This window comes from Eurosta solidaginis, chromosome 5 (assembly GCF_040869045.1).
Source record: "Eurosta solidaginis isolate ZX-2024a chromosome 5, ASM4086904v1, whole genome shotgun sequence".
Lineage (NCBI taxonomy): Eukaryota > Metazoa > Arthropoda > Insecta > Diptera > Tephritidae > Eurosta > Eurosta solidaginis.
Genome location: NC_090323.1, coordinates 148,545,214 through 148,571,373, shown reverse-complemented (window position 1 = coordinate 148,571,373; position 26,160 = coordinate 148,545,214).

Genomic DNA, 26,160 nt, shown 5'->3' with positions numbered 1-26,160 from the left:
GAGTGCTACTTAAAATTTTTTCCTAAAAATTGCTGCTCGTGACCTCGCCCACATCATTAATTGTTAACTGGGTTATGCTTATGTTCCATCTACATATGTAACTTGGGTTGCCAGATTTTTATTTCGGTTTCCCGGGAAAAACCTCAAATTTGAGCCAAAGTCCCGGGATTTTTAAAAATTTCCCGAGACATTTGAAAAATAAAAAATGCCTATATATTTGTATGGGTTGCTCATTCGGCGAAATAATTTTTACATAGAATTAAACTTTTTAAACTCTTTTATTTATAACAAATACTTTTATGAAACAGGCTAACAATTAATATGTTTACTGTGTTTAATTCGAATTCAATATTCTATGGATTCATTTTTATTTTAAAACACAACACTTGCCTTGCAATATGAATATTTAGGTGTGCGAAATGTCAAACATTGACAATACTCAGAACCACAGAAGGGATGAATTTTTCTTCTTTACAGAGTTGTATGCAATATGCTAATGAGCTGAATACAATCGAAGCCGCAAATATGGCTATGTTTCGTAGCAGATTATAATTTATTAATTATTTATTAGCTGTGTTTTTTTTACATCTATAGGCGTTTACGATCAAACTTTATATGGACTGCTAAGCGTCAAACTTTAAATATACCTCTGAAATTGCTGCGCATAAAATTAGTACTACTAAATTTAAATACGCATTGTACTCGGATGTAACTGAAATATGTGTCTATGTTTCACCTCTACACTAATTCTATGTATCACCTCTTAAAATGGTGCGTGTCCACAATTCATCGCAACTGATTCAACTATATGTTTTACATTATGGCCGTCAGAGGTTTGTGTCTCCGATGTTAGGTACACCCTGCTATGTAGCTAGTTATTTAACCACTGCCGCTAGATGGGTCTCCTAAGCATTATCTAAGCGAGGATAAGCGTTTTTTACGCGCAAGCGTAAACGTATATGCTTCTAAAAAAACACGGCTATTGTGAAAATGCCGGGACATAGCATTTTCCGGCGGGACATTTTAAAATTCGTGAAAAATACGGGATGTCCCGGCCAATACGGGACATTTGGCAACGCTATATGTAACTGCTTACATATGAATGTACTTAAATATGTTTGCTCATATATTGGTCGCTTCATAGTGCGGGTGGTTAACCACAAGGATTTCCTTATCATCAAGCGTAAAATAGCAGAAAGCTTCACACGTACAGACAGCTTATTGGCGTGAGTATGGCAACATTTTAGCTTTTGCAAATTTGGCACAGTGGTAAATGGTGACTCAGTTAAAAAAAATATATATAATTGTTGGCTGAATAAAGGTCAAGTTTCTTTTTTAATTCCTTTAAGAACAAAGGCGGTCTTTACCACGCTTGATGACTAACTTTTCGATAACCTTTCGAAAATAAATCGTAAAATTTTTGGTAGCACGCCGATATTAAACTGGTAAAACTCCGATAACAAATCGATAACTTTTCGGCTACTTTTTGATAACATATCGATAAAATGCCGCTAGAAAAACAACAATAATTCGATAGAAAATCGACAAATTTGTGTAAGAAAGCGATAACTTTTCCAAATAAAATCGATAGCACGCCGATAGAAAAAAGGTGGCACACAGATATCGTATCGATAAATGTACGACGACTTTTAGATAGCAAATTTATAAAACTTCGAAAAAAATAGAAAACTCGTCTATACCACGTCGATAACAAACCGATAGATCGTTGATAAGAAGCTGGTAACAGCCTATATTCCGGCGATATCAAATCGATAATTTCTCATTTACTTTGTTTGCCCTGGCCTTTGACTTTGCCTCTGACGTGACGATAATCATAAGCATCGTTATTTTTAGTCACATGTTGTTGTTGTGTTAACAGTGCTTCGCTCTATTCAGTGTGTGGGACCACTCACAAATTGTCATCAAAGTTTTCTAACGTAAGTCCAAGGAAATAGCAGTTTCAACAGGGGTGCACCAAAGAGAAGATGCTGCAAAAGCCGTATTACATATATCGGCATTAATTCTGGAAAAGTAAGAGTATAACCTGTTGCAGTATCTAGGACAAAGTTGGGCAGGGTGACTCGTGCTACCCTTGGTAGTGTGCTCGTTTCTTCGGAAAGGGTTGGGTAGTGATAACGGAACGGAACAGGCGCGTCCTGGCAAAGGCGTTTTACCGATTCTGTGTATATTTTAACTAAGACCTCCTTATGACTGTCTAGATGAAACGGCTGTGGTGGCAGGTGATGGATCTCATCAAAGTGCTTTTGGAGATGTTCTCTTAACCGTGCTGGAGGCGGGGCTAGATCCAAACAGTTGTTTGCTAGTTTGTGCATATTTGTGACAACTAGTAAAACTGTATGGTCAGCATTTCATTATGCTCTTTTGGCTCTTTTGATGTTCAGGGGTCATAAGAAAATATCCCGTGGTAGTTCTGAGCAGCATTTTGTCAGCCAAGTCCTCATCGACATTTTTATTATACTGCTGTTTTCATACGCAGCTGGACTTGTACACAGGGTATTATAAATTTGATTGGTTTACGGTTGGTTATACAGCTTTAAAGGAATCGAGATAGATATAGACTTCCACTTCGACGGAATATAAGTCCATATATCAAAATCGTCAAATCCGTCTGTCCGTCCGTCCGCCTGTCCGTCTGCCAACACGATAAATTGAGCAAGTATTGAGATATTTTCACCAAATTTGGTATACGGGCTTATCTGGACTCAGAATAGAGTGGTATTGAGCAAAATCAGACGATAACCACGCCCACTTTTTCGATGTCTAAAATTTATAAAAATGGAAAAAATGAGATAATTAAAAAAAACAAGTAAGGACGAGACTGTCTTCGGCTATGCCGAAGACTTCATTCCTTTCATGAATGGGGCTGAACAATAATCTTATCCAGTTCGTAATCTCCAAATAATCGGATGTATAAGATAAGAAATATATAGTGAACAGATGTACATACCTAAACTATTTTAATATAAATATAAAATAAAAAATGGCAAAAAACCCCCTTATCTGAACGATCGGTTGTATGGGATATATATTATATTTAGCTCCAATCGAAAAGATTTTTTCATGAAATCTTCTATGATATATTGGAATAAATATCACCAAGTTCAACGTGTTTATATTGGAAATTAAGGGAGAAATGGCTAAAAATCTTTCTATCTGAACGATCGGTTGTATGGGATATATATTATATTTAGCTCCAATCGAAAAGATTTTTCATGAAATCTTCTATGATATATTGGAATAAATATCACCAAGTTCAACGTTTTTATATTGGAAATTAAGGGAGAAATGGCTAAAAATCTTTCTATCTGAACGATCGGTTGTATGGGATATATATTATATTTAGCTCCGATCGAAAAGGTTTTTTCATGAAATCTTCTATGTTATATTGGAATAAATATCACCAAGTTTAACGTTTTTATATTGGAAATTAAGGGAGAAATTGCCAAAAATCTTTCTATCTGAACGATCGGTTGTATGGGATATATACTATATATAACTCCGATCAAAGTGATTTTTTCATAAAATTTTTTATGGTATATTAAAATATATATCACCGAGTTTCACGTTTCTACTTTCTAAATTAAGGGAGAAATTACCAAAAATGTTTCTATCTGAACGATCGGTTGTATGGGATATATACTATATATAGCTCCGATCAAAGTGATTTTTTCGAAAAATCTTCTATGATATATTAAAATATATATCACCGTGTTTCACGTTTGTACTTTCTAAATTGAAGCAGGAATGACCAAAATCGTCTAATCTGAACGATCGGTTGTATGGGAGATATATGTTATAGTGGTCCGATCCTACCGGATCCGACAAATGTCTAATATAATACAAAAATACATCCTTGTGCCAAATTTCATTGAGATATCTCAAAATTTGAGGGACTAGTTTGTGTTCAAACAGACAGACGGACGGACAGACGGAAATGGCTATATCAACTCAGTTCGTCGCCCTGATCAATTCGGTATACTTAATGGTGAGTCTATCTTCTATATTTCTCAACGTTACAAACATCGGACCAAAGTTAATATACCATTTCATGTTCATGAAAGGTATAAAAACCGGTAAGCTAAAGAAATTTGGCAAGATGATTGGTTTTATGACGCAAAACTTAAATTCCACAAAAATTTTGGAATATGCGGGTGATGACCGACATTTAGAAGATCAAAATTTGGAAGTTTAACAAGCTGTAAATCAAAAGTCGTTAAAGATATTACATTAAAATTCGGCAGAGACACTAGCCTTGCCAAATCATATAGACTGAGTACAGATAATCAAAATGGGTTAAGGAACACGCTCACTTTTCTTAAAGGTCTAACTTTAAAAAAGTTTGCAATAATTTTATAACATTTAGCTACATTCTACCTCAGTAGTGGCATGGTTCAGCCAAGAATAAAGCTTAAACAAATTTTGAAAATAGGCGTGACCCGCCCCTTTTTTTGGTGTTCTTTCCAAAATAATTTTAAGGCCATAAGTCGAACGAAAGTCGCCCAATCCGAAGGAAATTTTGCATAAAATTTTTTTCTTAGCTACAACTGTTAAACAGCATTTTTACCCGCTCAAGTTGATTAGTGGTAGCTCTGTATCTTTTTTGCTTCTTTTGTACCAAAATAAGTTCAGAATAGAATTATTTATATGTGTATTATTTCTCAGCCTTATAACACTATTAACCACACAAAGCAAACAACAACAGTGTTTCAAGTGCACAGCTGGGTATGTAATGTTCGGTTTTACCCGAACTTGGACTTTCTTACTTATCCTTCTTCCGTTTCAATATATTTACGTTTAATTCTTTTCCTTTGTCGCTTCATTTTCTGCTTTATATATATTATCGATTTATTTGTCCCACTGATATATGTACTTAATTGGCGCTTAACTATTTAAACGTTTTGGCCTTTATATAAGTCTCGCCAATCATATCAATCGTAGTGACTACACCTACGCTTACATTCAGAATTCCCCATACCGTAAGCAAATTTTGTTTTCACATCAAAAAAACTAAGCTAGAGGGCGAGAGTAATAGGAAGAAGAAAAATTGCTATCGTAATGAAGGTTTGTTTTAATCCCCAAATAACCTGAAACATCACACTGTAAATGAATACAAAATACAAGCAGAAGGCATGCAAATTATTATAAGGACTATACTCGCGCACACATTAGCCTCTATGTGTAAGTGTATCTTTTAGAGATTTACATACTTCTATACATTTGTAAGTAGATATAAGTTTAAGCAGACTTTGGTGTAAAGTTGTCTGTTTGTAATGATATTCAGATTTGTATGGGTTCGGTCTTTGTGAAGTTAAGTACAAATAACAAACAAGCTGAGTGGTTGAGATTGGCCTAAAAGGCGGAACTACATATTAGGTGGATTGTGGTCTAACTTAGCTAGAATATGTATGAATGTTCTTAAAATTATTTGAAAGTTTGGACACAAATATTCTCATATGCAACAAATAGGCATCTATACTAAATAAATAAATATTAAGATATATACTTACATTTCTATGCGCCATTATAAGGGAATGTAAGTATTTGTATTCCTTATGAAATGTGTAACACAAGCTTAGGTTGAAATAGCCGGTCTCATATAGACTGAATGTGATCATGGTGTTAACAAAAGTTTTTTCGACCACACTAAAAACAAGGCGTGAGTAGCAAGTACACATGCAGTTCGATGTGTTAACATACAGTTATCATCTAGAACGAAACGATATGTTGTGATACCACGAAAAGGCACCATTACCTTTCCTGTTCGAACCATTTTGAGGACCTGATAAACGCTAATAGGTCATTGACGTGATGCTCTACAACCTGGCTCAGATTATGTAGAAATGGAGCACCCAGAAGACGATGCCGTGCTCCACTTAGTGCCTGCGTGGTTGCAGATGAGATGAACCACCGTTTCCTCCACTTCATACTCTTTACGACTCCTGCAGCATTGATGATAAGGTGCTCCTGACCTTTCTGCATACCTACCTATAAGGCAATGCCCAGTTAGTGCCCCTGCAACTGTAAAAATTGTATCCTTACTTACGTTGTTCACGTGACGGTATCTTTTAGGATCCCATTTTCGTAGAACGAGTAGGAGCCAAGTGATTTGATGGCTGCCTAGCTGTCGCTGAAAATAAAGATTTCATTGCTGATATTGTGTGTCCCTATCCTAACTGCGGCTTCCATGATGGCTGAAACTTCTACTTGGCAGACACTGCAGTAATCGGGTAGTCTGAAGAAGAGTTAGAAGTCAAGGTCCCTTGAGTAAACTCCACCTCCGAATCTGCCGTTTAGCTTAGAGCCGTCCGTGTATATGGAAATGTTGGTACCAATGCGACTCCGCTCAATTATACCTACTGGAAATGTTTATCACTAAGTTGATCCTTGATAGGTGGAGGAAAATTTTAGATGTTCAGTATACTAGAGTGTCCTGTGGTATTGTTGTTTCATTAGGACAACTCTATTAAGCGCAGGGTTGCCGTTGAAGGATGTCAAGAATGATCTACAGGATATTGCAGGGTTACGTCGATTTTATATTGAAGTTTCGTCGGTAATTATTTCAAACAAACCCATCTGTCGTCGTCAAAATGCTCATAACAAGCGGATATAAATTGATAACAATTGGGACTAAGGGCTTATATTGCAACAAACAGATACATTTTCGATAGCAAATCGAGATTTTTGCGATAATCTATTGATAATATATCGATAATTTTTGATAACAAATCTATATATTCCTATAACAAATCAATATTTTTTCGCTGGTAAATTGATTGATTTTTGATTACAAACTGATAATAAATGATAGATTTTAGATAGGAAATCGATAAATCTTCGAGAACAAATCGACACAAATTTGCAGTCGTCTTCTCGAATAGAGGAAGCTTTTTGTAAACCACCCTATTTGCTGCATTGCATAACACAGTCCCTAAATAAAAAGCAAACTATTTTAATTAATGAGCCTACTAAATTTCCTCAGTTCGTGCCATACTATGCTTTCAAATACTCCTCCCGTTATTTTTACAGCAAAATTAGTTTGATATGTACAATGTACATAATTGGTTAGACTTCATACGTGTATTTATCTAGCAGGTAAAATGGGTCATGTGAATCTAAATGTGTATTTAAACGGCCTTTCGATTGCCATCCTTTACCCATCAAAAGTATCAAATTATTTTGATTGAGAATCACGTGACTAAAAACCTTGCTTAAATGGTCAACAACTCATTAGGTCCTAACGCATATTCCATTAAAATTGGAATTAGCGTGAAACAACAAAAAGCTGTAGAAACAAAATAAAATCCTAAAAAATTAAAAGTAACCACATTGCAAATGAAATGGTGTGATAGAGGTCAAAAATATTTAAGGCAAATACAACAAACTAATTTCATTTTCAAACACAAACGGTATACAAAACAAGTTGTAAGTCTGTCTGCTATGAAATATCTGTGTGAATAAAATGTATGAGTGTGTACATGAAAGGCTTTCCCCAAACGTTGATTATACTCCCTTATTAGGCTTTATATAATATGTGACATGCCACTCACGCACATACACATATGCACTTAATTATCGTTACAAATTTGCGGTGTAAAATGCGGTCGACATGCGCGCCATACAAACAATGTTGGTATTTGAAAAGGTCATGTCCGGTCGAAAAATTGTAACGGAATTGGCATATCTTTAGCATACCATCGGATGGTGAATTAGCCGCAAAAGGACTCATAAAACCACTGCGTTCAATATATAATGTCAGATAAAGAAAAAAGAATGAACTTCAAATTTGATATTATTTATATAGTGTCGAAGATTATGTGTAGGTCTTACAACCTTAGACTAACAAAGTTGCTTCTTTCATTAAAAGCAGAAGACTGTAGACTCATGACGGGTATTCTGACTGGACACTGCCTTCTGGCGTCACATGCCTTTAAATTAGGCTTGGTCGGTGTTAGCAGATGTAGGAAGTGCGGGCTGGAGGAGGAAACGATCGAGCGCGTTCTGTGCTCGTGCCCTGCGCTTGCCAGGCTAAGACTCCAGCTATTAGGAGTGATACAGCTGTCAGATCTAGAAGCAGCAAGTGGCTTAAGTCCTAGGAAGCTTTTAGTATTTGCCAAGAGGACGGAGTTATTTTATAACATAAGTCCTGGTTTTTGATAGGGTTTTTCAGTTTGGTCGTTAAAACAAACTTCTGGTAACATTACGGACTTATTCAGTCTATGTGAGGTCCTCATGGACCGGCCAGTTCAACCTAACCTAACCTATATTGTCAAACAAATTTTCAGTCAAACTTACTTAAACTAGCACAGAAAAAAGAGCGACTAGCTAAACCTCGGTTATGCAGTCTACTTCAGCTAGGAACACGTATCGGTCAACAAATTCTGGCTGTACTCATTTCTCTGGTCCAATGATGAGGCTGTGGATTTTTTTTGTGTACTGCTGCCAGTTGAGGTTGTGGACCAGTTGTATAAGTGCAGTCTTATGTATATATGTTTCTACTTTGAAGTGGCGGACATGACACAGCATCTTCTTCACTGCATTTCCTAAATTGAATATATGAGAAAACGAAAGTTTTTGATGAGTTAACATTTTTGCGCAAGGTATGGGGGAGGTCAGAATGAAAGTGAAGGTAAGTGTAAGCGTAAGCGTAGCCTTTGGAACTGCTATCCTATGTATATGGGGGAATATTAAATGTAATTGTAGGCATATCGTGTGTGATTGGTGTGATGTAGGTGGGAATACAGAATAAAAGCTTAAGAGTGGTCAATACACTGTAGCGAAATGTGCAAACAATGTACATACGTGGTAAATTTGATAAGATAGAGCCATTTATTATCAATGAGTTATTGCTCTGTTATCGACGGGTGATGGTCGTTTTATCCATTCATTATTGACGAGTTGTCGGTCTTTTATACATAGGTGTGTTGTCGACAAGCTTAAGACAAGTTATCAATTTGTTATTGAGGTATTATAAATTTGCTATAGTTAACAAGGGTTATCGATCAGTTATCGATTTTCTCGATGAGTTATCGGTTTGTTGCTAACAGTTATCGATAGGTTATTGAAAAATTATCAATTAACTTTCGAAAAGTTATATATTTGTTATCAAACAGTCATCGCTATGTTAGGAAAAAGCTCTCGATTTATTATCGAAAAGTAATATATTTTTATCAAACAATTAACGGCGTTTCATCGGAAACTTATCAATATGCTTTCCAAAAGTTATCGAATATATAAGATATCGACTTTCTCTGGGACTGTTATCAATTTGTTATCGGCGTCTTATCGATTTGTTATGAAACAGATATCGATAACCTTAAAAATAAAATGAATGGCAGATCCCTAACGCCACGATAACAATTCGATAATAAACTGACAACTCGACAATAGCCGATAATAAAACAATAACTTGACCGGTATGGGTTGTAATCGATAACAACCCGACAAAAGCTGTTCTCAAGATGCCTAGATCATACTGTTACGAATATTAGCAACAATAGAGGGTACTGTCATCTCTAAGCCGATGCTAAGAGTGATTTGTATGCACATCCATAAATCAATCATTATGTATCTACATAAACGAATCAAACATTAGGTCTACACATATGTACGTACACGCAGCGGAGAAGCGACGCACAAACACATGCAGATATCTTATCTGAGATATGCAGTTATAATTGTGGAAGTGTCGCTCACAAACACACGCGCATATGAGAGCTATACACGTACATCTGTAGTTATAATTATAACAGATAACCAACTAGTAGATTCTAGAACAGAAGCGCCTAGAAGATGCAACGAGGAAATCAAAGAGTATAAAAGGCAGCAATAGTAGAGGCGCTACAATCAGTTTTGAATTAAGTACGCTATCTGTCGGGCAATAGTAGTGTTATTGTAATTTAATTAAGGCCATTTTGTATTATTGAAAATTGAGTTATTTATTCAACAGTTTAGTGATTCGAACTTAGCAGAAGGTGGCAAATAAGAGGATCTCCAGCAAATTCGTTACAATATTTTTTTCTGATAAAGTTACCTCTATTATGATTTAATTTCAAGCGGGCTATAGTTAACTTAAAAACACTAGTTTGTCTTGCAAACATTGGACCACCTGATTCTTCTCAACATCCAGGGTAGAGTTCGCAGGGTGCTGTGATCGGCATGCATGCTGCCTTTTCTTAAGTGAGGTCACCTTAAACAATTCTCTTTTCGGTTGTTAAACTATTGGAAGAGTTATTTGAGCTCAATTAGTTCGTACTGGTTGCCTTTTTTGACATCGAAAACGCTTTCTGTAATGCTCTGCCGCGTGTTATCAATAACGGGATTGGGAATCGAAACGTATCTGGTGCTATTTGTCAACATATTTCTCAACGAAAAGACAGATGGACACCGGAGTGTTGTGGTAGCAATGGGGAGGAGAAGGATCCTTCAAAAATAGTCCAGAAGTAGATCTTGGATTCGGGAGGTCATGTGTTAAGGATTTAATATTGCGGGCGAGATGGAGCTGGATACCAATTGCGGCTTTGCAACACCACTAGCAACTTGCAGCCTAGTTAGCTAAGCAAGTACTGGCGATAAAACGAAATCCTTCTGGGCAGTTTTTGATGTTAATCGTTTAGAGGAAGTATCAGGCTTTAATAGCATATGAGTGTAGATCAGGCACTGCGATTTTATGAGTGCGGCGCATTAAAGGATGGAGTGCGATGCCTTACCTCACCATCATTGAAAACAGCCAGCTAACCAGACGTGTAGCTTCTTTAATTCTTACCCTGAAATAGCAGAGTCTTCGCCAAGCAATCGTAACTATAATATGTATCCATTAAAACGCTACACAACTACTTTGTTAACATCATTTTTGTACAAGAAAACACAATGCGTAACAAAACTCTCACTATTTTCCCATCTCTACAAAGAACAACAAGATATTCACTCAAATTACTTTCCACATCATCTCGGATATCACATTTATCTCACTTCATCTCTTTGCGATTTTATTTAGGAATAACTTGAGAAATGGTGATGTCTCGGAAGTTACGCACACTTTTCATGTCTGCGATGAAATGAAGACAGTAAAAGTTTTGGCGTTAAGAAATAGAAGAATAAAGTGCAGGGAAAAAAGATGCCAAATGTCCGATTAATTTTCACCAAGCTTTTATTTGACAACAAAAGACAAACTTAGAAGCTAACCGCCACAACAAAATGAAAAAGAAAAAAATCGCAGGCAAAGAAATAGGTATCTCCTTTGGGGCATGAAAGTGTTGAAAGCTTGTCGAGCTTAGTGACTAGAAAAGCATTGAAATGAGATATGACGGTGTACAGAGTAATCGAATAGTTTCAGTTGGGTTAAGAAACCTGCGTTCAGTGTGCAAACTTACATTCATGTAAGGGCGTACATAAGTATGTGTGTGTGCAATTTTTGTCGAACAGCAAAGAAAGTAAATAGAAAATTCTTTAAAGTTCAAGATAAAAAACAACTTCAAACAAAAAAACATCCAAAATTGCTGTCATTTTAAATGCAACTTGTCGCCCAGCCGCACACATACATATGTACATTCATGTAGTTTAATTTGGGAAAGTATCTGCTAGTTAACTCCATCTAACGTCTTCTTCCTCAGTGCATAGTAACCTCCAGTGCAAAGTAAGCATTTTTTCGTTCTCATTCTCCAAAAACCTCGCCTCATTGACTTAAGATGCTCTTCTTTTGCTGCAATTCGCTTGTGTAAAGTTTGTTTGCCGCACATTTTGGGATTTGTGTGGTTTTGGTGTTGGTCTAGGGTGGGTTTTTTTGAAAAAATATTTTGAAAAAATATTATGTTAAATTCAAAAATTTAGAAACTTATATATAGGGTAAAAAGAGTATGAGTTATAGTCGAAAGGCCAGCTACCATTTTGGATATATCTTCAAATAATCCCGAAAACATTCTTGAAATGGTCCTGAAAACAATTTCGAATAGTTCCGAAGGACTACCTAAGGAGTGGATACACGAAACCAAAAATTATCCCCGAGGCATTCTGAAACGATGCAAAATGGTGCAGAAATTGTACTGAAAACTACAACAAAAATGATCGAAAGATAGTACCTAAGTTATGCCGTAATAGTCCCAAAGTAATCTGGTTATAAACTCCGAAAATATCCCCACAAAAATTTCGATTTGATCGGAGAAAGTCCTGTAACTATTTGGAAATGTTAGCGAAACAACTCCGATAAACAATCGCTTAAATAGTCGCTTAAAGATTCTAAAGCTAATCCCGAAACTATCTTCGAAAAATTTCCAAATTGCCCTGAAATAGTGCCAAAATGATCTCTAAAGTGATTCTAAAATGATTTCTACAACAGTCCCGTCATGATCCGGAAATAGTCCAAAAACTGTCCTGAATTAGACCTAAGAAGATTCTGAGGTAGTCTCGAAAAGATCCCGGGAAAATACGGAAACTAAAATGATATCTATAGTGATTATAAAATGATTTCTACAACAGGCCCGTCATGATCCGGAAATAGTCCAAAAACTCTCCTGAATTAGACCTAAGAAAATTCTGAGGTAGTCTCGAAAAGATCCCGGGAAAACACGGAAATTATACCGAAATCGTCCTGAAAGAGACCCGAAATGATTTCGACAATAGTCCCATAATTATTCGGAAGTAAAAACGAATTGATACAGAAAGCGATTATAATATGATTCCGGCAACATTTCCGACATGGTCCGGAGATATTATCAAAAGGCCCGGATTAGACTCGAAAAGATCTCGAAATGGTGTTCAAATTATTCCGAAAAGAACAAATTTATCCCGAAATGCCCTGTTTTCCAAACATACCTCGATCTATATGTTCCATATACCAAATATCCAGTGCAGTTCAAGTCAAGTATACTCAAAGTTGTAATGATTTGAAAAACTTGTTCCTTGTGTGGCACCGAAAAGGAGAGAGTGTGGCACTAGACGCTTTTCTAAATTTGTTAGATATTGATCCATACAATTATTGCATTGTATAAAGATGAGAATGAGGATAGGGATGATTATGAAATTAAAGTGAGAGGGTGAGAGAAAAGGAACAGAAAAGAAACAGTGGAAAAGGTAGAGGTGAAAAGGAGAGGGAGAGTGTGACTATGATGGGAGCTGTAGTGAAAAAGGGGGGAGGATAGCAAGGAGAGAATTAGAAAAAGTGAGATTAAGAGATATGGGCGCAAGAATAGAACGAGGAAGAGCATGATAAGTAATGGAAAAATAAGTGAATACGGGAGCAAAGTTAAAAATTGGGTTAGGTAAGGTTGAAGTGCCTGCTTAAAAGCATAGCGGAAAGGCATATTTGAGCCGTCGGAGACACTTTGTGATTCCAAGAGAAGAATAGGGATCTAAAACATTTTTTTGATATTCCTTAATATTTGTACAAAAATCAAAGTATTGGACAGGAAGATGTCCACGGCGTCTGTTAGTTTATTGCAAATCTTCTCTCAAACCATTTTTTTTTTAAAAATTTTTATTTTGATAGAAAACTTTCAAGGGACAATGTGAGCGAAAAGATGCACAAAGTACTTATATAGAGTAATCTGGGTATGTTTTCTAAAATTATTCCGTGCAATTCCTGGAAAGAATCGGGACAGGGAGAAGCATACAACTATAAGGGTTACAGGGCATATGGAAATGGATGGAAATGAAAAAGCGTATGACCTACCTAAAAAGGGCGCATCAATCGAAGGTTGCTCCGTAGATATCTCAATTAGATTAGGCAAAATTAAGAGAAGGCTAGAAGTACACATGATCGACCAAGCGCGGGGCTGGAAAGTGTTGAAGATCATGTCCTACTTAAGACTAACAAAGTTACTCCTATCAATAAAAAGAGAGTTGTGTATACTCATGATGGATATTCTGACTGGACATTGCCTTCTGACGTCACATGCCTATAATAGTGCTTGGTCAGTGATAGCAAATGTAGGAAGTGCGGGTTGGAGGAGGAAACGTTTGGTGCTTATGCTCTGATCTTGCCAGGCTAAGACTCCAGCTGTAAGGAGTGATGCAGCTGCCAGATCTAGAAGCAGCAAGTAGCATAAGTCTTAGAAAGCTTCTAGTACTTGCCAAGAGGGCGGAGTTATTTTATAACATGGGTCCTGGTTTTTGATAGGGTTTTTAAATTTGGTCGTTCAACCTAACTTAATCTCCATCTCCCTTGCAGATTCAGATTCTACATAATATTTTTTTGAATAAAAGATAGGTCTTAATTCAATTTTTGAGTTGTGACCGCAGCACACCAGAGAGTGTTAGTGTTGACGACGTTACAGAATGTTGGCAATTTTTGGCGACTGGCATTTCGGTGAAAAATTTGCAAACACTTTGACACAAAAATATGCTGACAATGTGAGAGCCTTATACAAATTCACATACACTCACATACATACCAGTGTTACTTACACTACAATATAAGTCTCTTTGATTTCCTAGTTGCCTAAAGTGTGTGCGCTTCCAAGCTAGTGTTTGATTTACTGCTTAAGTGACAAGGGAAATAACAAAAGAAGTTAAGGGAGTGTGCAATATAGATATATTATGTGACATATGCACACATACCTACTAACACATATATATTTTTTTTACTCGTAGGAAATGTCAAATTGCAAGTTCTTCCTCCAACAAAAATGGAACATTGTCAACTTTCCTCTTTATTATATTCATTGAGCTGATTATCTGCATTAAGTTGGTGCATGTATGTGAGTGAATTTTTCTATTTGACAAATTGTTTGGCAAAGTTTGAATTGGTTTATATTTACCTCGTAACTTTTCTCAAGTATTTTATTAATATTCTTGGTTGTGACGAACAGGTGGCTTACAATGCCACTTAGCTTATTTAAACTTTGTTAAAGCTTAGTTCTTACTATTTTTAGTTTTTGATGGCCTAGAAAAAATTAAAGGCTTGTGGTGTTACCCAAAGCCAAGCTTCTTAAACAAGGGGAAGGGGATTTTGTGAACATTAAAAAAAGGCTTGCAGTAATAGCAGATGGATACGATGTTCAAATAAAGACTTTAAATGAAAGAAAGAAAAATGACTACAAGAAGATGATAAACAAAATCGCCACCTCGCTTTCATTGTTCTTTAAGTGAAGCGACTCGCATTCAAAAAGCTCGTAAGTTTTAAATATTGAGAGCTATCCATTCTCCGGTTGCCCATCTGGACGCAAAGATGGAAATTTTGTTTACCACATTTTTAAAGTTTATTAAGACTACAAGATACTTCCTTTCTTATTTTAGCATTTGAACTGGTTCCCACTCGGGCGTCACTTTAGGGATATGAGATCTTTTAACTATTACTTTCTTATTACACAATTTAAAAAAAAATTTATAAAAGCTTATCTGTCATCCCACGTGAGATCTTTTATTTATTATTTTAGATGGTGCTTGCTCGGGCGCCGCTTGAGGAATGTGAAATCTCATCTTTTCTCTGTATTCAGTTTTGAAAATGCAGCTACTTATTTAGCATCAATGTAAGGAAAATTCATGGTGCGAAGCCTCCTTAAGTGAATCTTCGTTTGATCAGCAATGACTTGCATAGATTCTTACAAATGTTGACGAAGCTTACTCGTCTTACATACGTCCTACTCTTTAGGGATCGTCGAGATTTCCACCATCATATAATTCTTTCTTTATCAAACAAGAGGGCAGATCAAGCCTTGGATGGAGACAAGTTTCTTTTGTTGATGTTCACTGCAAACTTTTTAAGGATTTGGCTTGATGCACCTGAAATATTCTAACCATTTCAAATGGAAGTATACATTCCCGGGTGTTTGATGTCCATAAGCAGGCAAACCTCCTTATTATTTAAAAGTGACTGACAGAGAAATTAAAGAAGGCAATGGGGTATTGCGATATCTACAACAGTGGCTATAAGTAGGCAAGTGCGTAACAAGTCTGTGGCGGTAAAGAAAATTCGGTGTGAAATGCCGGCCTTCATGAAACTGTCCTCTAGATTTGCATGTTATTGTTGTTGTAGCGATAAGGTTGCTCCCCGAAGGCTTTGGGGAGTGTTATCGATGTGATGGTCCTTTACCGGATACAAATCCGGTACGCTCCGGTACCATAGCACCATTAAGGTGCTAGCCCGACCATGTCGGGAACGATTTATGTGGCCACATTAAACCTTCAGGCCATTCTGTCCCTCCCCACCCCCAAATTCCATGAGAAGCTTGGGGTCGCCAGAGCCTCTTCTGTTAGTGAAACAGGATTCGCCGCGGATAGGTGTGGTTGACAATTGGGTTTGGATAAGCTATATATTGCGCTGGCAACCTGAAGGGTTGCGCTACACAGCCCCTTGAATCTGGTATTTTAGTCGCCTCTTACGACAGGCATACCTACCGCGGGTATATTCTGATCCCCTAACCCACTGGGGTCTCTAGATTTGCATCAAGCCGTTGTTTTTCAGTTTTCCATATTATAAATATTTCATGTTATAAACTTGATATCGATAAAAAATATTATCGATGAGCTATTATTTTGAATAGAAAAGCTATCGATTTGTTATCGAAAAGCTATGGATTTCATATTAAGCCGTTATCGATATATTATTGAGAAAAATTAAATATTGCTGACTTGACTGCAAATTTGATTAAAAGATTTTTAAATTCACTTGCATTTACAATTGTAGAACAAAACTCTAATACAGGATTCTCCGCAAGGCCGAAGCTTTGCATTTTCAATGATCAAATATATACGTATGTAGATGTGTACTTGATTTAACAGTTTAAAAAAACCAGTAAGCCTAAAGTTGTCAAAGGCATCCAGGCGCTTAATTATAATCACTAAACTTACCTTGATGCACAAAAAAACTTTCTCTTCTGCTTCGTCTTTTTTCAAATCACCAAATTGGTAATAGACATACCAAATTTCAATGTGATCAATTATTCAATATGGTCAATACGGCTATCTGACGATGTGAAAGTAAAAAAATTTTTTCTAAGTACAAAAAGCGTTGAACAAAATTGTGTTGGAAAAGGGGAATATGGAGGCGTAAAAGATAGCTTTTACGAAAATTCATATGCCTTTTTACTATGCATATACATATCCATATAACCACATTAGGGTGACTCTTAGCTTATGCATTTTAGTAAATAAGCTTATTAATAATGAAGTTTTCTTCAGAGTGGAATGAAAAGGTGAAGTTTCTTGTGAATCTGATAATGATATTAGGTTAACATTCTACCTTTAGGATTTTGAAATATAAAATAGGACATCACAAATCTCAGATCCTGCTCACAACCTGGAGGAGGGACTTGGGTTTTGGTCACCTCATACGGCAGATATTCCCAACCGCGGCTTTATTCTTTTCCCCTTACCAGCCTTTTGGTAATACAAAGCCAAGTTTGACTTTCGTAAAGAATTCCCCCTAATACACAAATATTCTTCTTAAATATTTTTTATTCATACTCAACTTCCATTTTATGCTACCTTCTTCTCTTTCTTTCACAAATGTACGAAATTGACTTGACAGACGGCGGTGATTTATTGGTGTAGTGCGTGGTGGTTTCATTTAACAAATTACACATGTAGCTCAATTTCTTAGAAGTTAGTAACCAATTCTTTGAATGTTCACTACTCGCAGCGCAGAACATGCAAACGAAAAAATTTGTGTAGCCATTTCTGTTTGTAATCAAATATGTATCTCGTAGTAAAAAATTTGACTTTTTTGAATGCAGTCGTTTAGAAAACATTTTGTTCGTTCTGCTCGAAAGGAATTTTAAAAAAGAACCCATTCGTCCCTTGATTGCTCACTAATGATGTTTAGCCCAACATCATAAATCAAGTCATTTAAGGCTTAAGTACCAAGTGATTTAGTCAAACACAAATCATCAACCATTTTAATACTCAGCGTGCTTTGCATAACGGTTGGTTGTACAGGTATAGAGTCGAGATAGATATAGACTTCCTTATATCAAAATCATCAGTATCGGAAAAAAATTGATTAAGCTATGTCCGTCCGTTAACACGATAACTTGAGCAAATATTGATATGAAGGGCTTATCTGGACCACCAATAAATTTTTATTAAAATGAGCGAAATTGGACTATAACCACATCCACTTTTTTGATATCGAAAATTTAAAAAAGTTAGATAACTCAAACACGAATACCGCTAAGCTAGGTAGGTGGATTTATGTTATGACGAAAAACATAAATTCCAAAATATTTTGGAAAATGGCGTGGCACCACCCACTTGATAAAATCAATTTTACAAATATTATTTATCATAAATCAAAAACTGTTAAACTTATCATAACTTAATTCGGCAGAGAGCTTGCCTTTACCATAAGGAATGATTCGAAGAAAAATTAACGAAATTGGTTAAGGACCACGCCCACTTTTATGTTAAAGATTTTTAAAGGGTCGTGGACGAATAAAATAATGTCTATGTCTATGTCTTAGTGAGTTTTACTGTAAGAGGAAATTGGAACACATTTTATTTTAAATGGGCGATGCCACGTGTTAGGTGGAGAAGTAATTTATCTGAAAGGAACTGTAGAAGTGAAGCTCACGCTGAGTATATAATGCTCGGTTACACCCGAACATATGCGCTTCGAAAAATTTAATGTACAATCAGCTGTTCGAAATTGACTTGGAACATTGCTTTCATTTTGCAGGACCAGCTTTTCTTGATGGCAAGTGACTAATAACCTTCAATCAATTAATTTTCGTCACTATTAGAAAACAAATTTCTTTACTTCATGACACATCTTAATATATAAAAAACACGTGTCACAACATTTTTGGCCGCGATGGACTCCTAAACTACATAACCGATTTTGAATTTGTTTTGCGCTCCGTGTCTGGTTTGATCTAACTTGAGAGATAGGATAGGTTATATCTCAGTTTATAGTCGCAATATTATTTTATTGCAAAATTTTTTATTTGTTTATACGTAATAATAATAAAATGTTACGTATACGCAGTGACAATCATATTTTCAGGTGGTGCGGATATACTTCCGTGTAATTGCTTGGTGTTTAATTAAACAACCTGCTTATCAAACAAAAATATTATAGCGAATGATATATCAAGTATAGCACATCACAAGGCCAGACGAGAGGGTGGGGGAGGGGGGGGAGGTTTCTGAGGTGGCCCGCGATTTAGAGGTACTATGACATTTTTTTTTAATTCAGGAGAGTCTTTAGTTGTGAAGAGGGTAAGAATGAGAAGATTTGAGAGAAGAGAAAAGAGAGAAGGAGATTGAGAAAGAGATCGAATGAGACGAAGATGGAGATAGATAAAGCGAAAATGACGGAGGGAGGAGGGCTTAAAAGGATTAGGAAAAATTGAAGAGGGGCGTGGGCAGAGTCAGACGGAAAAAGCTTATTAAAATGTATGCAGATAGGCCAAATTTAGGGCAGGACAACGTCTGCCGGGCTAGTTTGACATAAAATGTGCTATTGTTGTAGGCAATCCCATGATTTTCGAACTTAAAATTGCCGAATTTTTAATTTTATTCTGATATGGTATTCTCAAGATGACATATCTTGGAACAACTCGGCTTTTAAACGTTTCTGGAAAGTTCTACAGCAGTATAGTTAATTTATTGCTGTTTTGCTGCAAAAAATACCAAGACTTTTTCCCTTGACTGAATCTTACATGTTTAACCTTTAATCTATTACCTTAGATGTTTCATTTTAATCTTTAATCTTTATTCTTTAATCTTAAATCCTTGAACTTTAGTCCATAGTCTTTAAATTTTCATCTTTAATATTTTATTTTTAATATTTAATATTAAATCTTTAATCTTTATTGTTTAATCATAAGTCATTAAAGTTTAATGTTTTATCTTTAATCTTTAGTTTTAAGCCTTGATCTTTTTTTTTAGTCCTTAGTCTTTGATCTCTAATCTTTGCACTTTAATCTTAAATCTTTAGTCTTTATTTTTTAATTCTTTTACCTTTAATTTTTTATCTTTAAACTCTTATCTTCCATCATTAATATTTAAATATAATCATTGATATTTAATCTTTTTTCTTTGGTCTTTGAATCTCTAACCTTTATCCTTTAAGCTTTAGACTTTTATCTTTAAACTTTAATCTGTAACTTTTGATATTTTGTTTAAAATCCTTAATCTTTAATTTTGTATCTTAAATCTTTAATGTTCAACCGTTCATCTCTAATACTTAATTTTTGATCCTTAATCTTTCATCTCCAATTTGAAATATTTTTCGTTTTCAAGCAACTGCTTTCGCAATACTTTAAACAACAAGTAAGGTAATTATTATATAAGTAAGAAATTAAATTCCCAATTAGATCGAGTTCTAATTTATGTACTTCTACTCAGCCTGTAAGCTTTGAAAAATAATGATTGGCTTAATAAATAAATAAATTAATACATAAAAAAAAAAATAACTAATAAATATTTAATCCTTAACCTTAAATAATTAATATATAATCTTTAATATTTTATCTTAAATGTTAAATAAAGAAATAAAAAAATATTACATCTTTAATCCTTAATCTTTCATAATTAGTCTATAATCTATTTAATAATTTGGGAAGATATTTTCATACATTTAAAGCAACTCGGGCAATCCCTGCTTAACTCATATAAATTAGTCTATAATCTTAAATTTTTTTTCTCAATTGTTAAATAAATAATTAAATAAATAAGTATATAGTAAACCTTTAACCCTTACTTTTTGGTAACTCGTCTATATTCATTCATTCCTTAATCTTTAATTTTTATCTCAAATGATAATCCAATAAATAATTGAATAAACAAATATTAAACATTTATATTTAATCTTTGATAATTAGTCTATAATCTTTAATCTTAAATTTTTTAGTTGAAATATTTAACCGTTCATCTTTAATATTTAATTTTTAATCTTAAATTTTTTATCAATAATCTTTCATTTCTAATCTTTTATTTTAAATCTTTAATCCTTAATATCTAAGTTTTAATTTTTATTCCATAATAATAGATCTGGTTATGTATATAGCATGTTTATGTCTAAGTTGTTATGTCAGGTTCGCCATCAGCATTATTCACGTACTAATATGAATATTTATGAAGACAAAATATATGCCGCATCCAATGAGTTTTACAGCTCCAGTTCACGCTCAATTCTCACGGGAATGTTCCGGATCATTGAGAGACTTGAGAAGCAGATGTCGTGATATTTTCGCACACGTGACATGTGATAGGCAGATGTCGCTGCTGTTTTTCATTTAACTCATACGCCGAAAGGTTAAGCAGCGACATCTATTTTTGAAAAACTAGGTTTATTAATGGCAGCGTTGCCAAACTAAAGACAAATAATTAACAAATTATCTGGCTCACAAATTGAACCGACTTCTATCTGGATTTATTTGGCTCAAATCGTTGTTGTTGCAGTTGCATGGAAAATTGTTTATCTGGCTCAGGCTCACTGGATGACGGCAATAGTCTATCTGTTTATGAACAACATGCAAAGCAAATGAAGCTTAGCATAAATGAGTAAAAATTGTATCTAGATATACACAGGTTTTGGGGGCCCGGCAAGGCAAAGCAGTATTGACAGTACTCTAACTAGGATTTCATAGATACATACATATTTTTTTGCTAAAAAATTGTTTTAAAATTGAAAATCACAACTAAAATCATAAGCATCCGATCAAATATGGGGCATAGTCATAGTCGAAATAAAATGTGATTTTAAGTTAGATAAAAGTTTTTGACACAATTTTATAAGCGCTGTCTGTCAAAAATGCTTCAGCTAACTTAAAATCACATTTTATTTCGACTTCCCAACGACTTAAGTGGTCGCCATGGAGAAAAAGTAAAGCGTGATTGGCCTCGTTTGGAGTGCAACAAAAGAAGCGCTTTTCTTGTTTTCCAGGGCGGCTTTTCAGCAAAATTTCCGAAAATACCCGATCAGCTTTGACAAAATCTTCGAGTTTTTCTAAAGAAAAAGGTTGGAGGAGGTTGCACGACAAAATTCCTGAACATGAAAATAGTCAAAATCATAAAACTTGCTATATAGAGTGGCGCCAATATGAAATGAGAATTCGAAATGCAAGTTCAGTAGATTTTCTCTTAGCGGAAACCCTTAAAAATGAAGCAGCTCACTGGAGAGAGATACTTCGCAGAATTCTTGATGTTGTTTTATTTCTTGGAGAAAAAGGATTGGTATTTAGAGGGGATAATTCATTGATCGGAAATCTAAAAAATGGAAACTCTCTTGGTATTTTGGAACTGATCAGCAATTATGAACCCCTATGGCATGAACATTTGGAGAAGGTGAGGGAATCTCAAACGAAAAAGAATCGTCTCCAATCACATTTTTTGTCTGATGCAATACAAAATGAATTCATAGAAATCTGTGCAAGTCAAGTAATTAGAAAGATAGAAGGCGAGAGAAAGTCCGTCAAGTATTACACATTAATAGTAGATGCAACCCCTGATTCGGCGCATATTGAGCAGACTGTTTTTATATTGCGTTATGTTTTATTAGACAGGGACTCCTGAAAATGGAAAATCCAAGAACACTTCTTAGAGTTTGTCGATTGTAACGCAAAAACAGGAGAAGCTATCGCTGAGCTGATTCGCAGCACTCTAAACAAGCACAATATTCCACTGGATGACTGCCGTGGGCAAGGGTGTGACAATGGCAGTAATATGAGCGGTCATTACAAAGGAGCGCAAAGTCATATCTTGAGAGATAACTCCCTGGCAATATTTGCACCTTGTGCTTGTCATAGTTTAAATTTATGTGGAGTGCAAGCTGCTGAATGTTGTGCAGAAGTCATCACATTTTTCGGTATTATGCAGAAATTTACAATATCTTTAGCTCAAGCCCTCAGAGATGGGAAACTCTCAAGGAAAAAACTAATTGATCCTTGCACAGCATGTCACAAACACAATGGTCTGCTCGTGTGGATAGTGTGAAACCTTTTGCAATTCACATTCCCCAAATATTGAAGGCTATTGATGAAATCAAGCTTTTGAATCTGAGTTCAGAAACAGTAGCGGATTTGAAAGGTATTGAAGAATATATGGGGAAATTTGAGTGTATCATCTTAGCCTCCATTTGGTTCAAAGTTTTGACGGTAATCAACCATCGAAATCTGGTACTGCAACCTAGAAATGCCGCACTGGACATGGAAAGAGAAAATATACGTGGCCTGATTGATGAGTTGAAGAACTTCAGGGATCAATGGTCGATCATACTTCAAGAATGTAAGGTTCTGGCAGGGAGTATAGGAGTTTTGAATACCTTCGCATAGAAAAGAAGGAAGATAAGAAAGCGCCAGTTCGATGAATCACCTGGTGAATCACCTGAGTGTGATTCCGAAACTCAATTCAAACAGCAAGTTTCTTACGTTCGTTTGGACTGCTTGATTGGTAACATGACAAGACGTTTCGAAGCCGTAAATGCCATTGCGATGAAATTTAGTTTTTTGTGGAAGTATGAGGATCTGACGGAAGAAGAACTCAGAGAAAAGCAGCGGCATTCTACCCGATTTATGGTATCGATATTTCTACGGATCTAATAGATGAAATCATTCATCTCAAAGCCGTCCAATTAGCAAATTTGGGATGTGATTCGCTGCCACCATTTCAACTTCTGAACAAATTTCATGACTTGAAGTTGGAAGTATTATTTCCGAATATCTGCATAGCATTAAGAATATTTTGCCCACTTCCAGTCAGTGTGGCTGAAGGGGGGCGTTCTTTTAGTCTATTGTTTCGCCTGAAAAATTTTTTACGTTCTACTATGAGCCAAAATCGCATGACAAGCCTTGGAACATTGGCGTTGGAGACCAGCCTTGCTCGCAGCATTAGTTTTGAATCGGTAATTTCCATATTCGCAGACCAAAAAGCACGGAAGGTTTTCCTTGGCTGATTAAAGCTCTTAAAATGTACATATTTAGAAAAAGTTAATGTAAGCAAATCAAACAATGAAATCTAACATTTCATTTATGTAAGTGCTCCAGTAAATCTTATTTTATATGAAATAAAACTGAAAATGTGAATTGAAAAATTTATATATATTATGTTATTTTTTTACTGGATTGTGTTTATTTTTTAAGGGCCCGTAAATGCGAACTGTCCCAGGGGCCCGGCTCGGCTCTCTGCGGCCCTGAATATACATTCATACTTACAAATATTTGCATACCTCACAATTCTCCAATTACAATTTACTCGTCCGTCCTAACTTACTTGATTGCCTGATAAAGTACAACAAAAGGAAGAAATATGTGAGCTCAAAAGCATGCCTGTGCCAAATTTATGCACAATGAGAAATCTGTTTCTAATCTAAGAAACTGGCAGCAATCTTGCATAACAAGCAAACAAATTTTGCACGCTGTAATTGTCAATACGTTGCACCAAAAAAAAGGTTATGACACCACAGAGCGCAGACCTTTCTGTCCATAATAAAGATCTTAGTAAGTAAGGTGATAGAACTACAAGGAGTACAACATTATATGCTCGTAAAGAAAAGATGCAGATATGGAAATAAGCAGGTGCAATATTACAGGTGAAAAGATGAACCGACATCTGCTGAGCTTTTGACCGCATTTGCTGCCATCTAGCAAGTATGAGGTTAAGAGTCCAAGCGCTTGCTTATTTAAGACTATCTAAAAAACAATTGAGTATCACCAAGGAGCAACTAGTTTTGCTGTTAAAATGTAATTTTTCATCGCAACATCTTTTGTCGTCACACACACATAAATCGAGGATAACATCTTCATCATTGTCGTGTAAGGTGTACAAAGTAGTTACAGTTAAAAACACCCTAAGTGCAACTATAAAATATGAGAAATAAGGATCACAAATCGTCGATAACACCAAACTAGCACAATGTAATTGAGAACTCTGTGCACAAAAACAACGCTCAAGTCATTGTTCGCTTCGAGAGGCCAGAGGTCCTTGTACAACGCAAAATGATGAAGATTTGTGTCTTGCAGCTTTGACGTGTTATTACTTTGGGTACACCTTATATGAATGAATCTTGTAAGGGCAAGAGGATATTCTACAAGTAAGATACAATAAGTAGGTTGTAAATTTGTGTGAATATCAGAAGTTAAAATCTTTTTGTGGTTTGTTGGTCGTTGATGCTAAAAATGGTGAGAGCGCATTTAGTTTTGTGGTTGTTGTTGCTATTTCTTTTGTTGTTATGCTATTATTGTGTTTATCCTAAAAACCTAGTAAACAAGTTGTTTACCGTCACTGCGAAGAGTAGTACAAATTGTTATTGTCACACAAGCTTTGAGATGTTAGCTAATAGTTAAAGAGTTTTTTTTCATCTTTATGTGTATGGGGTCATTCCATAGATCTCGCCCTCGCCCTAATGAAAATGAAAAAATTTTGATTGATATTTTTTGTAAGCAAAATCGTGGCTTCAATGCACTACATTTTAATGCACGTAGCCTTAGCTATGACAAACTTGATTTTGTTAGGTATGTTTTTGAGGATCCTGCGGTGGATGTGATTTGTGTTTCTGAAACATGGTTCTGCAGTAAAATTCCTGATCTCAACTTTTCGATTAATGGGTACACTTTATTTCGGAATGATCGTAGGTACAAAAAAGGAGGGGGAGTTGCAGTTTACTGTAAAAAAACACTCAAATCTAGACTGTTAAAAAATTCTAATTCCTTTGATGTTGAATATATTTTCAATGAACTGTCTGATGGAGTAAATAAAATTATGGTAATATGTTTTACAACCCCAAAAAAATTTTTCATTATAATCATTTTTTGTTTATTTGTCCGAATTTGTAATTGATTATGAAAGTATTTTGATATGTGGTGATTTTAATGTGAACCTACTTGTTAATGATTCCTACAGTAGTAAACTACTTGACCAGTTTGCAACAGCAGTTCCATGCGTTGTCAATAGTGCTAACCCGACGAAATTTGACAATAATTCTGTACCCAGTCTTCTTGATTATTTTGTAACTTGTGATCCCTGCCTAGTCCTAAAATTTGAGCAAATATCCTTTGTTTCTGACCATGATTTGATTTTCTGTCTGATGTTGAAATGAACCGTTCTGGTTTAGACTGTACGTTTGTTTTTCGTGATTTTAAATCGTTGAATGTTAATGCGTTGTATTCCGATATATGTGGTGTTGATTGGACTGACTATTGGATTCTTGACACGTTTGACACCAAGCTAGATTTTTTTAATAATAACTTGATCAGATTGTTTAATGTG